Below are 17645 nucleotides of genomic sequence, written 5' to 3'. Positions count from 1 at the left end.
TTAGCGTCGCTTCATTGTGGGACTCTCACTTTTTAATCCTTCTCGCTCGTTTCCCAGCGGCTAGATCGGCGGTGTTCGGCAGCGCGTGTTTTTATCGCCCGCCACTTCCGTGAACGGGCAGCAACGGTCCTTGCGCAAGCAGCGGGGACATGCCGACCTTTAGCGAGCAGCCAACCACGCGCTGGCCCAGCGGTCATCAAAGGCAGTGGCACAAAAGAGTGTTCTGGGCGAGCGCCACGAGAGGATGCGCATGAAGCGTGCGGTCCAGCGGCAGCCAAGTACGCGTGGCGGCGATGGACGGGGCGTCGCCGGCGGCTCGGCCATTAAAGCCGAGCGCCGGTAACGAGCCTGCCGGCCGGCCGGCCGGGTGATGGGTCTTCGATGGCGTCTAACGGGTCCGCCTCGGGCCGGCCTTGACCGCCAAGCTGATGCGCGCCCTGCCCTTGCTTTTATTATTGTTTGCCGCCGCCGTCACGCTGCGGCGTCACGCTGGCGCTGCCGTGGGCGCGCCAAGGCAGGAGCAGGACTCGTTGCAGCTGAGAGAAGCGGACAAATTCAACCGGCGACGGATTCGAGACTATGGGAGCTGCTACTGCCTGCCTTTTAACCTGGCGCTGTTTAGCAGGCTTCTCCTCGCCGTGCACTAAGGTATCCTAGGTTACCCGTGCACCCGATTCACCACACCCCCATATAATTACTTCATCTGGATTCACCACTGATAGTGACAGGCTTAGGTAGCTCGAGTTAAAGAATTGTATATTGGTGTGTTCTGTAGGCTGACACCGGCCTCTCTGAAATTGAAGAGGAGCGACAGGTGCATGCTTGACTAGAATTGGCAAGAGAACATGGAATTGTGGGCGTGGTGTATGTGGTTACCATCGTGAACGCCGTATAACGGGTGCAAATAGACCGGCTAGGCGCGACAGAACAGATGCACTTTTTTTTTCCTTTGTCGCTCCTAGTCTGGTTTCCTTATGAAACTTCATGTGCAAACAGCCGTGCAAGTTTAGCAGGGTTTCCTTATGAAACTTCATGTGCAAACAGCCGTGCAAGTTTAGCAGCCAACCCCTTTCGCACCTATAATTTAGAAATAGCGTAGACACTGCGTACCACAGTGAGCATTTTTAATTTGCGCGCTGTGGACAGTCCTTGGGCAATTCGGGGATTCTCCAGGGGGAGATGGTGCCGCGGCAATACATGCAAAAAGGATAGGCGGTATATCCCGCCTGCAGAGAGCTGCGAGTCCAGCTAGGGATGATAATCAAACAAGCCCACGTGCCACCGCCAAGTTTTTATGAGCAGCCCTTTAATCTGGACTAAGCTAAGTTGTGACACATTTTTCTTCGTTTTTTGAACGCATGCAGCATTTCCCCCGAAAGCGAATAATAAACACGGGTGCTGTGGTACTGTAATTAGTGCGCGTAAGTACGATGATGTGAGTGACTTATGGAGCAAAGCATTAACACCGTGCGTTTTACGATGCTGCGGACCTTTGGAATGATTTACCGTTCATGACGGTCACAGATACTTGTATTTGTACCATCGCCTGTTGGGTTTGAAGGTAGCAGCATCTCCATACTTTCATAGCATCAATAAACGTTACATTCATCCTGATTAGAGGTTGCTTTTATGATCAAAGAGTGTTCCCTACATGAGGTACGTTATAGTGCAGATTCTGCAGGTTTCCTAACGTTGCCTGCCGTTACCTTGGAAGCCCGCTCGGTTACGTCGGATGAGTTCGACGAAGAGAACTTGACAGCGGCTGCCGTTGTCAATGCAACTTATGTGCGCCGTTGTTGTCATGATCAGACAGTCGCAGTATACAATGACGACGAGGCCCTATCCGGTGCTCCACAGCTATGGGCGCATCCCGGCAACGACTTCGTTGCACCGCCGTCGCCCGCAGTTCAACCCCGATACACTAATCGCCCAACTAACCGGACACGTGGTAATATCCTGCGGCCCTTTGCTCCTACGCACTGTTTGGCATCTGCAAGCCGCTGACGATAGTGTGAAAGCTGCACTGATGGCCTGTCTCCTTTCGTGTGAATGTTCGGGTTAGGCCTTTCATACACAAGCTGACATAAAAACTAAAGATATCACTTAAGACATGCCTCATCGGTGACTACACATCTCTCGGTACGTAATTACCTGCGTCTGCCCTGATGAGATTCCTAACGGGCTCCGAGACACGTACGTCACACCCCGCGCATTCCTAACGACCCATTATCTTGCACCTGGTCACACTTGTTTGGTAGCGGTTGCATTGCCTCCTGCGCACCGCTCGCTATTTTCGGAATCTAGCTAGCGCTTGTACACAGTTCACAGTTCTCGGGTGGCGTACTGCAGGCGACTCCTTCGCCGAGCAGACCATCTTAAGTCCACCTGGCAAGCACCGCGGTTTCTGAACTGCCCGATCTGATTGCCCTATGCCGTTCTTGCCACCTCGCCATCGCGTACCAAAATAGCCCCCCTGATAATACAAAAGTGGCGCGAAAGAGCCGTTGCCCCGAATCTTGAACTAGCCTCATCCCGCGTCCCAAACAGCCTACGGCTGCTCTGTCTGATTGCCGTGGAGGAGCTCTCGTCACCGGCAGCGATGAAAGCTAGATAGGCCCTCGTCCCTCGAATGGAGCTGTCATCAATCGCCGGAAAAAACCTCGTATGCCGGCTCTCTGTCCTCTCCTAACACGGGAACCAAGCTCCAACGCCCAACATGATTCAATGACTCGGCAAATCGCTCGCTGCTGCTATAAGTCGCTCTATAACACCTCCTTTTAATGCGAAAGCTGTGGTCGGTATCGAAGGCGTTAAACAATTCCTTACCCGTGGGTCGGGAGGCGTTTCTAAGCGACGGATTAAGCTCGGCGGTTGCGAAAGGTTTCAATGTACGCCATTACACCGCGGTTCAATTAAGGGGGTGAAATAACGTATCCAGAGAAAGACATGAAATTCACTACGCCGTCAACTCCCCCATTGCATGGCGGCAGGGGCGAGCAGCGGCGTCACGCGTGGAGGCAGATCGAAGCCATTCGAAAGCGTGAAGGCGGAAGCGCATCACGAAGCAAAGCGCCTCAAGCGGCATAAGAACGAAGCCCTTTGATGACGTCGGGTAGACGTCATCATCAATTTTTTCTCGAAAAGAACACACCGGGACACTCGTTTTCCAACGCCTCGCACTAGAACGCTTCGTGCTTTATGCAAAGCTGCAAACCTGTACCCCAAACAGTTTCATCTCCGTGGGCAAAAACGCGAAGGCGCCAAGGATACACTTATACACTGCATGCTTCGGCCCTCAGGTTTCACGTTAGTGGAGATGGCCCGGGATTTTTTTTTTTTATACGTCGATGCTTGCGTCCCATTCGTCAAGATCTCGTAGGCGCGCCTTACAAGACACTGCGTTATCTTGTGCAATAGCCTCATTCTCTGGGCTACCTGCCTATTTCTGGTCTATAGCCTATGTATACGATGCCGCCGAATGAATTTAGTATCAGTCCGTGTGTCTGCGATTCACACTTAGGCCTGTATTCTGAGTCCCCCCTCCACTCGGTTGAGGGGAGGATTCCGCAATGCTTATGCATGGGGAAATCGATTTCAACGATATCCTCCACTGGAGGCTCGAGTGAAGGAAAAATACAGAATACCAGGGTTAGAGTCTTTCACTTTGGCAGCAGCACGTAGCCTGCCTGATGAGATGTGGGGAGCGAAGAGGGGATGGAGGGGCACCATAAAATATCTCGTGACACATCGTTCTGAACCTTCTTGCCAAATTCATCGTCCTTAACGATCTCCGTCTCACTCATGTCATCTTCATGATAAAACCCTTTGGGAGCCCTCCTGCATGCTCCTAACTTATATATTGCCTTTTTCCCTTTGCAAGCCTGCCTCAAGCCCTCGGTGCTGTTGCCGAACCCGGTTCCATAACAAATGGTACCGGTAATACACTTTCACAGAAAAAAAAAAAAAAGGTCTGGTGGATGTAATGGCATCATAACAATTCATAAGATAAATTTATCCACATCAAGAGCCTTCCACTTTTACATATTTTGCCCTGTACGTGCGTACTCAACAGTCCACACTGTACCCTCCCACTTTACTGGTGTCAAGTCCATGAACTGGAGAAGACATTACAAGAATTTTAACAACGTTCCGACGTTAGGATTGCTGTGTCCGTCTTCCTTTCTCCCCCGCCCCGCTTTTTCTCCTCCCTGAACATTGCGGTTGCCCTCCCTTTCTTCACCTTTCCCAGAACTGCTTCTGCTGACTCTAGAACTGCGCCTAGCCTGCCGGCCATTGAAAAAGAACGGAACAACACAAGGACAAAATTTTGGCGGGAGCAGGAAAGTCCGTTCTTCCGAGAGCGCCGAACAAAAGCGTTTACGACTTGAACGCCCGGTTGCTCCTCTAGAAGCTCCCTTCGCCTGTTTCCTTTCCTTCGTCACCGCAATCTTTTGCCGCACTAGTCGAGGGCTTTACCAATTTCACCGGAGGCGCTGAGCCGTACGCGAAGCCGCGGCCGTGGTGCGGCACAGGGTCACGGAGAACGGGACCGGGAGAGCCTTGGGCGCGTCGTCGAGATGCCGGGCAGGCGTCGACCGTTTGTCAGTGCCATCTTAACTGCCTCGCTTTAGAAAGCATTCCAGGCGCCGCACTTGTCCCGCCCGCCGGCGGCGCAATTACTGTCCGTCTGCCACTGCATGCGAAGGTCCCGGTTGTCACACGGACATCTTTTTGAACCCGCCGCCCCGGTCGCGACACCGACGAACGGCTCAGCTCTTCCGAAAGCCGAGCCGCTACGCCCAGGGCGTTGCACGTGGATTCTTTGTAAGCGTCCCAACTTGCCCCTTTGTGGGAAAAACAGGGATGTGTAGGAATCCGAGAAACGGCCACCTCGCGAAAGCGGGGTGGGTCGGACTCTGTCGGAATTAGCGATTAGGCTCGAAGACAGTCGGTATTTGGAAAGGAGCTTGGTGACCCCTCATCGACACTCCAGGCCGTGAAACTAAAGCAGATGTTTTCCTTCAAACTAGCGGAGTACCGCGAAACTTGGGTATTTATAGCAAATGAAGTCGTCGCCAAACGTATTGGAGATACCATCGTTCTTGCGATGTTCGTGAATTAACTCCGACGCGTGTGGTAGTTCCTCGGAACGTCATGGTATTGTTACGCGGCCCCAACGCAAGTGACAGGAAGGCGAAGCGTTGTAGTTACATGGGGGCCATCAGAAAGACCGAACCAGTCTACGCCCCACACACCGTTTCGCCTTCGTCTGAGGAGAATAGCACAGCGCTACGCGCCACTGCGCTCTCTGTCATAATCCAGGGACGATGTTATTGCGCCACAGGCTGCTTTTTCCTATTTTCACTTTACATTATCTATACTGAACTCGTATAATGTCTGTAGTCCTCTGTTATGTTGAGCTCTTGGGGTTCTTTCTTTGCCGTGTTTTGTTCCTTTTGTTTTTGCCTGCGTTCGTCAACTGCGAGAAAATCCTTCCATTTCATTGTCTTTACAGCGAAGCTGGTAGTGCTGCTTCTGTCGAAATCGTTCGAGTCCTTCGTCGGATATACAAAAATAGAAGGAGAGAAAAAACTCAGAATAACATCTTGCTGTCATTTACATGGGGAGTGAGATGACCTATCACTGTTTATTTAAGAGTAGCGGTATCATGGCCGCATTCATCAACGGGAAGAGAGAAAGCTCATAAACGCTGCGTCACGGAATCGCACCACCGGCTTCGCTGGCCGATCCCGCCTCGCCTTGCGGAAATATCTCAATTTCTTTCGCAGTTTTTTTTCGACCGCCAAATAGATGTTTTGAATTCTTTTCGTCCCATTTATTATACGAGCCGCAACTTTACCAACTTTTTATTTGTCCACATTGTTTCTCTCCCCCCCCCCCCCTCAATTGTTAACGGACCCACAGAGCGGTTCCAGTGACAAAGACCCAGCTCTAATTTCTTTCTGTGTCTCCGCATCTGGTGTCACCGACCAAGAAAGACCTCATCTCATCAAGGCTTACCCCCAAGGCCGCTCAGTGAATGGAGTATACGGCGGACAGCACACACAGGCGTACACGGTTACACGGCCGCGCAGGAATGCCGGGCAGTCGGGAGAACGGTTCTTCGCTTTCGTGTTATGTACACACAGCTGTTCGAGGCACGCAGCCGGTGCGCGGCTTGAAAAAAAGATGAGCGTTGCGTAGAGCGGCTCGCAGACTGCTACGCGCACGGAGCTTTTCCCCGACCAAAGCTCGCTGAACTCGACTGGCTCGCAACTTCTATGAGCTTACCGACGCTACCGGCCTTGGGTATGCGCTGCGTGCGCCGTGCTCTGCATATCTCCGTGCAATTGAGCGTAGCTTTCTGCAAAACGCGAATGGAACTTGCGAAGCTGTGAAGGCGGTTCTTAACGGATTCTGCTTAGCCGCTACCTTGATTTCGAGCTGCGTGGCTCTTGGATTGCACCCGTCGCAGTGGCTCAGTGGCTAAGGCGTTGCGCTGCTGAGCACGAGGTCGCGGGTTCGATTCCTGGCCGCGGCGGCCGCTTTTCTGATGGAGGCGAAAAGCAAAAACGCCCGTGTGTTCGAGATTTCGGCGCACGTTAAAGATCCCCAGGTAATCAAAATTAATCCGGAGCCCTTCGCTACTGCGCGCCTAATCGCCTGCGTTGCGTCGGCGCGTTAAACCCTACAATAAATCGATCATCTGTTCATCTCTTGGATTGCGGTTTGACACGGGTAAGAGTTGAAGCGGAGTATACAGAACCACTTGATGCTATTACAACTGCAAGGAGCGGCTCAGTGGCTTTCTTATAATTCTAATTGGTTGTATTGTAAAAAAAAAAAAAACTGTGAACTGACTAATCCCTTAAAGGGACCCTGCAACACTTTTGATAAACGCTTTCACTCTTTCCTTCCCGTCTGGAATCACTGCGAGAGCTACAGTTATCGCCAGTTCGGAGCGGCACTGCTTGATTTGCTCGTCCCTTCCGTTTCTGCTTTGTTTTTGTGGCCTTATTTTTAAACTTGCTATCGAAAAGCGTACATTGCTGCAACGGAAGGAAAACTGGCTAAAAGGCGCCACATGTCCTCAGTGACGTAATTCGGCCCGTCGAAGAAAGTCAAGACCGGGAAAGAGAGAAAAATATGTTGAGCGAGTTTCAAAGTAATCTGATGTTCATAGAGCAGTAATTTCTGGCTGAAGTACTTTGCGACCCCCTAATCTAAGTACTGGGTGTGTTGGGTGACTAAGTTCTGCAAGCATTCAAGATATTAAAAAAAAAAGTTGAAAAAGTGTTGCAGGGTCCCTTTAATGCGACAACCAAATCGCTCGTGGGTATTGTAGGAGTTGTCCGGGCCTCCACCAACAAGTACAGGATGCTTTTTTCCTCTGTGCATAATGCTTATTTAATTATTTATTATTTGTGTTTTTCGTGGTTTGTGTTTAATGTCAGCAATGTCCCGCCGGAAAGGAAGCTCCAGTCGCGGCCGTTCTGAGCATCATAGCGACGTATCTGTTTAACGTTGCATTGTTGTGATTGAGCTGGACTATGGCGGGATTGCCTTCTCAAAGGTCGATATGCCTCTCAAAGGTCTCGCTGGGAAACTTTTATCGGGGATTTTGAGGAAACTGTGATCGTGGGGCTCTCCGAACACCCCTGGCAGACAGACAACAAAATCAGCTGACGTAGGCGAAAAGGCGCATTGAATTCAACATGGTCTCGCTCTACGGCGCCGTTCATGTCTTTCTTCGCTTTGTTTTTACAGTTCAGCCTGTCAAAGTACTTTGAGCTGTCTTTGGCCAGATGTGTTTTACCGCTAAGGTGGTTTTCTGCGAAGGATAACTTCGATGCGGAGCAATTGCCACCGACATTGCGTTCATTTCGTGTCCGTAACCTGCAACTTGCCCTTGTCCGTGTGACCATAATGGACACGTGTTGCTGTCAGCTCGTTCGTATACCGACGACCGACATGACCAGTCTTCGCCGTGCTTTGCCTTACGCGATAGAGTAAATGCGCTCATTATTTTCCTTCGCCGAGTTCGCCGAGCGATCGTTGCAGTGTTCGATGTCCCGTTAGCGTTCGAGGATCCGGCGTCACTTCTACACCCAGGCCAAGAAAGGCGCGTAGACACTTGCGTTCTTTTCTTTCCATTTTGAGTGTGGCGTAGCGAGAAGTAATAAAAATGCTCGAAAGGTTCCCTTACGTGTCTACTGTTTCCTCGTTCTCTCCCGATAATTATGCACACTTATCGCTTCTATACATGCGCGGCAGTAACGCCGTGGTTACAAAGTATTCGCGCCTATGAAGGCTATTGCGCTGGAAAAAGGTCTTAGACGCTCCAAGACGCTCCAAGGCGCAGAATTCTTGAGCGTGTATTGTCCCCAATAATATTGGTCGCATCAACCTTACGGGGTACATACTTTCCACCTCATTGCGGCAATGCGGACCATAGTCACACGTATCTTAAAGCAACCACTGATGACGGCAGAAAAATTTATTTCACGGAATTTAAGGAAACCGTTCTATGATGCCGGCGCGCCGATGCTGAAGCGCGTATACATCGGCACTTTCTTGCCCACAACTACGCCATGACGAGATTTGACAAGTTTGCTTTTCGTAATTTTAAAGTCACCTTTATTGCATTTGCGTTTATTTATCGTTCTTGGCTTCTCGCCTGACTCTTTTTTCAACCAGCATACCAAAACACTTTCTGTCAGGTGAGTGCATTTCCATTTAAGCCGTTTACTAACCTTTAGACCTAGAGCCTAGGCAGTTTGAACAGCCCCGTCATTCAAATTCGGTTGAAGGCTCTTGCGATTCATCACAATATGCCTAATAAATCCTCATTCTTTGCTTCAGTGTACAAATAGTCTCGTCCTTCAACTTATTCGTATTGTTGAAGGTCCTTGTTCGGGGACAATGCGCCAGCCTTGCACTGCCTTTTGTGCTGCCATAAACTGTTCTGTAGACATCGAGTTACCTTTTTGCGTACATTTTCTGTGCCCAGGCAGTCGCTGCTTTCCTTGTTTACTTTTTAACTGCGCCTGGACCGGTGTGCAACTTTCCGGTTACTCCTCCGCTCTCCTCCTCCCCCGCGTATTTTCGTCGCCCGCTCCCCTTTGTCCACGTTTCCCAGCCCCTTAGAAACGTTGCCTCCAAAAGATGACACCCAGCGGGTAACAGCGAACCTGCCAACCCGCTCTGTGTACGAAAGGCGTATTTCACGCGTCATCACGGCGTTGTGTTGTGTGTTGGGTAATTGACCCAAAGCTGTGCCTTGCACCGCTGACTGCCACAATGACCTTTCCTATGCCAACTGCCGGAGTTGATGGGGGTCAGCTGAACTGCCTGGGGCGACAGAGGGTGAAAACCTCCGGTTGAGTGAAAAGGGTGCGCGCACGCTTTCCTGAAGACACGAGGGGCCGCCAGGCACCGCCCGTCATCAGCCGTCGAGGGAAGAATTAACTGGTCAGCAGTGGATATTAGTAAAAAGTGATTACGGTAATGGGGTTTGGGGGGGTGGGGAGGCAGGGAAGGAGTCAATCAAGGGTCATCACAGCCACAGATAGCGTCAAAGCAAAAGTAAAGCGAAATACGGGTCCACGTTTAATGGGAGATGAAGGCTGGTGCTTGCCGCGCTGTCACCCCGATTCAGATTAAAAGGGCAGGCCATTACTCATCATCATCATCATCGTGGGTAGGGTGGCGAGTTCTGTCGTCTGCTAGCTCTCGCTTTGTGTTTCACATCTGCGCCACTGCATGCTTCATTTTAGGAGTCCTTTCTAATGCTTTGTGCACTCTTTCCCACCATTTTTTAATTCTTCCTTTCTAACCTTCACCCCACCAGTGCGTCTTGCCTTTTTCTCATGAAAACGTATCCAAATCTCGGCACACGGGTGTTTTCGCTTTTCGCTTCCATTAGAAAAGCAGCCAGCGCGGCCGGGAACGAACCCGCGTGCTCGGGCTCAGCAGCAGAACGCCTTGCGGCGGGTACTTCGAAGAAATTCAGCGAAACTATTTCCTGTTTTCTGCTAGGATGTTGTGTTTGTTTGGACCTCTTGACCCAGATTGAACCTCTTGGCTGTGTTGTCACGGGACTATTAATTCTTTTGGTTTTTTTTTTTTCATAGCCTCGGACTATACGATATGTACTTCTTCTTAGTGCGTCTGTCACTCTGCGGGCGTGGCCATGTGTCCACCGCCATTTCTGTGTAAGTATCGCGTGGCGTCCGTCCATGGCAGAACGGTGGAGGAATGCGCAGTTGAACACCGATTGTAAAAACAAAAATACTTTTACTGGTTGCGGAGTTATGGGGCATTGAGCCATGGCTCCTCTGTTCGTGCACGTGTGGGAATTACAACCACTCGGCCGCAAGCCCCCTTTTTTTCCTCAGATCTGTATCTTTTTCTATGACACTTCAAGGCAATGTGGGATGCTTTGCATTTTTGCAGCTTATGTGAATCTTTTATGTGCTGGCACAGCGTGCAAAACTGTAATGCTAAAATTTCCGTTCTTGGTGACGCTGACAGTCAACTTACAGTCAACAGACGCTGACAGTCATGACAGTCAACTGGAAGGTACTAGACGCATTTCTAGTGTCGTCTGCACATTTGTCGGAGTCCAGGAGTTACAGAATTGCTTGTTTACAGAGGAGAAAAAAAATTTAGTGCCCTTCCTGTCTGTTGGAAGTTCGGCACCGTGTTGTGTGTTACGCGTTTCTTCTTCGTCCCTGTTTTAGCGCCGATTAATTTTTTAGCTGTGAAGAAGGATGATCAGCAAAGCTGCGGGGCCGAGCCTCAATGTAAGCTATGACCGGGTCGTAGTCCAAAGGGTGCACGAAGCAAAACACGTTTGTTTATAATTTGCGATTGAGCATAGTTCCTGGTTAATTAACTGAATGAACTTTTGGCGAACTAGAGTTTTGTTCCGGTGGACAAACATGGGGCTGTCCGTTTCCCTCTTGTAGAATCACATAAGTATTGACAACGGACGCGATTCCCACAATATTTACGACTTCACTGTGAAGCATGTGATTTTAAAACTATATAAAACCCGGCGTTGCGTTAGAGTCGTCTTAGCGGCTAATTGTCATGTAATTTGTTTCGGTATAGTTTCAATAAAACAAGCGTTAGAGTCACTTTCTATAATGGTATTCCCTCCGAAGATTGACGTGATTCACTGTGCCACACTCCATGTGGGAAAGCCATATATCTTACAAAGATCAAGCTTACAATGATCCCCTTAAAGTCTGCTTCACCTCCTAACACAAATGAATTGCTGGGAAGACATTTTAGGGCGCAGCCCTTTGGCGCCCGTCTCTGGGCTCAGCTGCGTCGGCGTCGTCGTGACCGAGCGAAAGATGGGAAGACCGACAAGTGAAAGAAAGCAAAGGAGGAGAATGTCGTGAAATTAAGGGGGGAGGGCGGTTCGCCGTGGCGGTGCGCCGGCCAGCGCTCTCCGAAAGTGTGCGGTGGGGTAAGGGAAGGGGCAGTATGCTGTGCCCGCGCGAGGCGCTTCATGCTCGGCGAAAACGTGAGGGGGACGTTCGCGTGACAATGATGTGCGTTCGCTTAATGCTATGTTCAGACTACCGACGCAACAGCCGTATCGTGCGCTATGGGCGTAAAAAAAACGGCGTTTCACGCAGTTCGGTTGGCTGAGACTTCAAATGACGTCATTATTTAAAAAAACATTACGACAGTTGCGACAACAGTCTGAACCAGGCCTAAGACGCAGTTCGCGGTCCCTTCCTGAGACGCACTTTCCGCCGCCGCCGCAGAGGCTCACCGTCGAGAGAACCCACGAGTGAGTGCTACCCCAGCGCACTGCGGCCATCAGGAGTGAGTGCTGAACTGCGAGTGACGCATCCGGTCACGCGCATCTGCAGCGGCTGTTGTGGAACGCGCACTCGCGCCCTCAGCCAGTTTTTACTGAGCAATGAGCGACGCAACTTGTGGAACTGCGTCGTCTGCCGCTGCTGCTAAACGAGCTGCCCGAACAGCTACGTCCAAATATCGCATTAGGGAGTATCGTAATCGCCAGCCAATTTGTTAAAGGAAATATAAGCCGTCTTGTATTAAAATATAAAGGACCCACTACCTTTTTAATTTCGTACGATTTTTTCCACGCGCCGTGGGTGTGGCGCGCAATTTACGATCCCGGGGATTTGAGTGGGCTCCGCAACGTGGCGCTACGCTCGCTAGCGATTCTTGTCTACATCGCTCTGTTACCGGAGACGATCTGCTGGATCCTAGCCATAGACATCTTTGCTGTAAGACATGAGGCAACACTTTGTTTAAAATGCAGAGCATTTCTTTAACTCACGATGTCACCCGGCGTTGTCGGCGTTGGCGTGCCTCGGCGTCCGCAACAGCCGTTCCAGGTGCGCCCTCTCCCCCACTCCTCTTCTCCCGCATCACGCTCCCTCCTCGCTCTCAACAACAGGTCCGCACCCCTCCCCCTACATTATATAAAAAAAATAATACTTACCGGCGCCTGGTTTCGATCCCACGACCCTGCGGGCGGAACGCAAGGTACATGGAGCTCTACCAACTGCGTAACAAAGCCGACACAGAATGGAAGGCTACGAACGCGCCTTATATCCTTGGCTCATTCAAACTACGTCAAGAAGCTGCTGATACAACGCATTCACTACCTGTGGGCGGAACGCGAGGTACATTGTGCTCTTCCCACTGCGCCACAAAACCGACACAGAATGAAAGGCTACGAACGCGCCTTATATCCTTGACTCATCCAAACTACGCCAAGAAGCTGCTGATACAACGCATTCACTACCACCAACTCCCCAAACACTAAACGTTAACGCAATACACCCACCCCCTATGCGACGCATTTCCCCCTCGCGGGGAGATGGGCCCTTTTTGATCTGGCTGAAGCTATGACTACTCGACGAATTTAGTATCTTCGCCACTGTGAGGTCGAGGGGGTAAGTGTTAGGCTTCAAGTCGTACCTAAAGGGTCCGACTTAATCACATCGCCTGCCATCCCGAACCTAATTGTTAGGAAAAATTCGAGGGACCGGTTAAACGACACAGTAAATTGAGGGCAATACAGTCGCTTCGTCTAAAAAACGTTCGTCAGACCGATCATTCGTGCAAAGAGGTTTATTCACGTGAAAAAAATTAGCAATGGGTGAACGGCGTATGCTCAGGGGATTTAAGAAAAGGAATTATTTTTTAGAAGTTCGCCCAGATAGAGCAATGAGGTAAAATCTCCCAAAAATGTAGCTAAACCACCAATCACCGCATATATAGTTTTAAAAGTGGCCTGGCCCAAGGCAGCCACCAGTCTCTCGGGGTGGGGGGGGGGGGGGGGGGGGGGGGGGGAGGGGGGGGTTGAAATACTTAACAATTTGCTTGGCGTAGCCACTATCAGTGAATTGTTACTGGCGCGTCATTGGATTCGGCCTGCCGAGCTAACCGTGCATGTCGTGCTGTATATACAGCGTACGTGCATCTTATCTATTGTAAATAGTGAATATGGCCAACAGTTTTTATCGCCTGGGGGGTAGGGGAAATACGTGTGACTGCAAGAGACGCAGGTAGTTCTTAAAGGAGCATGAAGAGAAAATACAACTTTGTTTAATTTGAAAGAACTAGGATTCAGTATCTCACTCAGCTCCATTACAGCCACAAAACATGTTTTTTAACGAAAAAAAAAGCAAAAAGTATTTAAAAACTTTCAAATTTTGCGCCACAGTGACGTGTTATGAGCAAGAATGACATCATACGGGCCAGCAATAAAACACAATTTTCAGTGCGTTAACTGCACGTTAGCATTTTTTTCGTTAGCAGTTTTTTTTTTCATATCTCCGTTATTTGTTCGGAGGTTGCGATGATATTGGTATCATTGTTATCGGGACTAAGCAGTCTTTCTAATAAACCCAACTTGTATTTTGTCTTCATGGCTCCTTTAAGCTGGCTTAAACCGATTCGGAGCCTCTGCGGTAAGCTACACAACTAATGAGTTTCTTTGCGATAGAATGCCCGTTCCACACAGACTTTTCCTCCCCAGAGAATCTTAGGGCGAATGAACGCATTGGTACAACCGCAATTTCGGCGTCGCCTCGTCCGTCTGCGACACCATAACAGTATGACTGTGTAATGGGGAAAATAAATGGACGGCGTTAGCAGAACCGGTCAGTGAAAGCGCAGGCCGCACGTATCTGCAGGAAAAATTACGCGAGGCGCACCCGTTGAGAATGCGTAATGTTCCCTTCTACACGCATCGTTTGTAATGAATTCGATCCCGCGAACTTTCCCTCTCGAGCACCGTTTTGTGCGCCCAGTGGAGGGCGATGCACTGTGCTGCAGAGCAAGCCTGCGTAGGAGGATGTGTGGGGTTGCGTACAGATGCTAAGCGCAGTCCGTAAACACGAGTGCGCAGCGTGACGCAACAGCCCACTTCAAGGATGGAGTTACGTTTTGCAATCACCGTATCGGCCATGGCCTTTCTCCATGTGCCAACATTCGTGCCACGTGCTAGCTTGTAAGAATATCCAAGGCACTGCGATGGCGCGCATGGTGCTGAGCATAATTGTCGCTGAATTTATTTTTGCAACAGGATTAATTGGCCCTGATGAAACATGGCAACGCACGTCTGTAGGTGGAATTTCGCTTGGTTGCTAAATCTTGCCTGTCTAATAGACTAGCTTTTCCCCTTATGTAACGCATACTTTCGTAATAGTTACCGAAGGAGTGTTGATAACGTGCTGGAAATAATTTTAATCGCACTAACTCAGCCAGGGGGTCGATTTATGGTCGAGTCAGGGGAAGGAGGTAAGAGGGAGGCGAGGCGGTAAGACTTCGCCTCATTTGTCACGCCGTCTGCATACCGGCTTGGGTGGTCGCGCTTGTTCGTCAAGCGCTGCTTGAAGCTAAACACACGGGTTCACTGTATGATACCCGTAGTTTATTCTTACAAGTGTGCCGTTAACTTTAGGTGTCGATTTGCTGCAGAGTACGGGGGAATGTAAGTGGGTGAAAAGAGGAGAGGGGTTAGAAAACAGTTGCAGAAATTCCCCAATGGGAATTGTTGAATAAACGCTTAAGTCGCACAGCAATACACCAAGCCCTCTTAAAGTTAACTCCACTACTACACACACATAGAACGCTCGGAACGTTTGTTCGGGCGTCATATAAACAGTCTACTACTAGACTAGCGAGACTTCAGGAAATTTGGCTATATATGGATTCATAGTCATACCTAGCCCATTTAAAGCCGGCTTCACTATCACTATGCTTTTCTGGGAAGACATTTTTTCGGGGGCAATATGAGCGGTTCAATATCAAAGCCGGAAGGCCTAGGTCTTGTATTAGAAGAACTGCGAGCTGGGCTTGTTGGTAAATGTTCATGGTGGGAAAAGCGCTGCGACGACGACGAGCTACGACGACGTCCTTGCATTACATACCTCCACAAAAACCCATGTATTCCTGTCGCTGCACACCAAGCCGTTTTTTGAAGTTGGCTTCACTACTGTTCACAAATACATTGCTGGGAAGACATCTTTAGAAGCTATATAAGTAGTCTGATATCAAGGTGTAAAGTCAAGGCTGTCACATCTTTTAATTACAGCATGCTTGTATGCGGCGAAAGTGCAGTTCATGATGCGTTACAGGCGGGCACACGGGTATCCCTGTGAGCATCTAAAAAAAGTTGCTTCACCGACGTGCGCCACTGACGTGCTCCATCGAATCTTGGTGGTTCTTTTTGTAAATGCGTGTCGGTAGTTGTTCCTTCACACGGAGTGCACCAATTAAGAGGGTAGGGACTTAAATATTGTGGCTGGCTAAAAGCCTGCAATTGGGATTTGACACGCAAATGCAACGGCGTTCCGTGTTGGCTCCGCTCAACGAATCGTTTGCAATGGGTCTCTTACTTTGCACCAGTAATTCAAAGTTCTGAGGAGTGCGGTCCTTGCTCTATAGTCGGCCTGTGTGTAAACGGGAGAGAGCCTGAAAGGGGCATCAGTAGTTGTTTTTATTTCCCGCCCTATATTCGCCCTGAAACTTCACATGAGCCGTTCAGTTCCCGCAGTAGTTAACCGAAGTTTGATACCGCTATCAGCTGTTGAAAAAGGAACTCCAGTGACCTTGGTGTGCTCGTGACGTTCTAACGCACTGCGGGCTGAATCATGTGCTCCAGGAACGTACTTACTCTTCAGACCTGCTTTGAGATTCAGTTTTCTGGCGAGTGACTACGCTGGCCTGAAGATGACGACATTATGCTTTTTATCCCTTTTAAAGGCAGAGCATTTCAGTAACTCACGATGTCACCCGCGTTGACGTCCGTAGTCGTAGTCCGCACCCCTCCCCGTATACACTATATAAAAAAAATACTATCCGGCGCCTGGTTTCGATCCCTCGACCCTGCGGGCGGAACGCAATGTACATGGTGCTCTATCCACTGCGCCACAAAGCCGACACAGAATGGGAGGCTACGAACGCGCCTTATATCCTTGACTCATTCAAACTACGTCAAGAAGCTGCTGATACAACGCATTCACTACCACCAACTCCCCAAACACTAAACGTTAACGCAATACACCCACCCCCTATGCGACGCATTTACTCGAGTCCCCCTCGCGGGGAGATGGGCCCAATTTTTGTGGTACATGCCTGGCGCCAACAAAAATTGTGCCCGCACGCATGTCACGAATTCCTTCCTACCTTAACAATCCTCATCTGGAAATACTCTCCGTAGTGGCGTTGTGTCCATCAAATGAGGCGCAGACTGTTGATCAATTATGCTGCTGTATATATAGTTCCTTATGAATATGCCATATGCGTTCCTGAGGAGAAGCATTTTATCATGTCCATTACTCCGGTGTATGAGCTTTTCTTTACGGAAAGGTTTAAACTCTGCTTTTTAAAATTATGTGTTAGCACTGGATGGCTCAAACCAGCCTGATCTATACCGCATCACGGGCATAGGCAAAGCAAGCGAAACCCCAGGAGCGGATGCCGCTCCTGCGCAGTAGGTGAGCGTGACGTCAGCGGTCGAGCGCAGGCGCGCGCAGCTATCGGCCGGTGCGCGAGCGCTCCGTGTGCAAAAAAGATGACGTCGTGGGGCACGTACGGCGTGGTGAGCGTTTATAATACTTGCTTGCGTACCTGTAAAGGATCTGCAAGAGATCCTCCTGTAATTTGTTACAATTCATTAACCACGTAGGCATCACAGCCGGAATCGACTGCGCAGCATGTTGTTCCTCGACATTAAATACAGATATAGGTAAATTTACGCTCATAGAAGAAGAAGAACGACAGCCCTCCGGCTGCATCCTAATTTGGAGTGAAACCTTGTTCGTGACGAAGCTCTGGGAGTAATTGAAAAAAGTGCGCTTTTTTCAAAAGCTCGTGTTTTAGACATAGAAAACGTTCGCTATGGGAATCGACACTGAAGATATATAATACCCGTACGTGCATAGCTGCCCCGTCTGTGCTCCTCCCTCATCCGCTTCTTTCGTTCACTGCAACACCCCCCGCGACTTCCAGCATGCTCCTGCCGATCCTGCCTCCACTGTCGCCGCGTCTGAGCGCATATTTCGCAGATATTTTGTTCATCGACCAGATTTAGGGGAAATCCCCAAGGTGGAGTAAGTTTCTGTGAAGGAAAGTTTGAC

At 49.8% G+C, this 17645-nt stretch overlaps 1 long non-coding RNA gene across 2 annotated transcripts in view; it reads left to right on the top strand.

The window, feature by feature from the left end:
- LOC144174482 (uncharacterized) overlaps positions 1–17645 on the top strand; it is a 188792-nt gene that overhangs the window by 57062 nt on the left and 114085 nt on the right. The window contains exon 3 of one of the 2 annotated variants that reach the window (XR_013323482.1): positions 58–949. The exons of the other annotated variant lie outside the window; for it this stretch is intronic. This is a non-coding gene — a long non-coding RNA (uncharacterized LOC144174482). Of the gene's footprint in view, positions 1–57; positions 950–17645 lie in introns of those variants that run through there. 2 annotated transcript variants of the gene reach the window in all.

Source organism: Haemaphysalis longicornis, unplaced genomic scaffold, assembly GCF_048455015.1.
Source record: "Haemaphysalis longicornis isolate Haplotype H1 unplaced genomic scaffold, Haemaphysalis longicornis Haplotype H1 scaffold_3, whole genome shotgun sequence".
In the NCBI taxonomy this organism is placed as follows: domain Eukaryota; kingdom Metazoa; phylum Arthropoda; class Arachnida; order Ixodida; family Ixodidae; genus Haemaphysalis; species Haemaphysalis longicornis.
Note: the sequence above shows the minus strand (reverse complement) of the source record. Positions and strands in the feature narration are given on the sequence as shown.